The sequence below is a fragment of the Meleagris gallopavo genome, chromosome 3 (genome assembly GCF_000146605.3).
Source record: "Meleagris gallopavo isolate NT-WF06-2002-E0010 breed Aviagen turkey brand Nicholas breeding stock chromosome 3, Turkey_5.1, whole genome shotgun sequence".
NCBI classification, from domain to species: domain Eukaryota; kingdom Metazoa; phylum Chordata; class Aves; order Galliformes; family Phasianidae; genus Meleagris; species Meleagris gallopavo.
This window is the reverse complement of record NC_015013.2, coordinates 69,210,760-69,211,319: the sequence shown is the minus strand read 5'-3', so window position 1 is coordinate 69,211,319 and position 560 is coordinate 69,210,760.

Here is a 560-nt window from a genome sequence, read left to right as displayed (position 1 = left end):
GGAGCGCGGAGCCGTTCCCGGGGCAGCGCGGGGCCGGGTTGTTGGGCAGCGCTGCGGGGCCGCCGCTCAGGGCACCCACCCGCCGCTCGGAAGCGATGCCGAGAAATCGCAACAAATAAAATGAAAGCGGAGCCTCTGCCCGACTTCTGCATCCCACGGTCAGCGGTACCTGCTGCACCAAACCCAGCGTTCGCAAAGGGCCGTGCAGTGCCAGCAGCATCGCGACAGGCTGTGCCCGTTCGTCACCAATGCACAAAGGACAGCGAGCTGCGCGTAGTTTTAAGCCAGCAATGTTATGAGGCTCAATGTAATAACAGCAGCTCTGTCCAAAAACATAACCTCGTTTAAAAAGGCGTGGATACACCTATCAGAAGACACGCAATGTTGCCATGGGCAACAGCAGTGCCCGCTGCCTGATGAGCCAGGTGTGTGTGCTGTGTGTAGGACCCTGTTTTCAGTCTGCTCTGCAGTGCACTGGAACCAGCCGGGACCCCCATCTCGGCTGTCTGCAGACAAAGCACTACGAGGAGGCAGACTGCAGGCCAAAGGGCCGCCGGCGC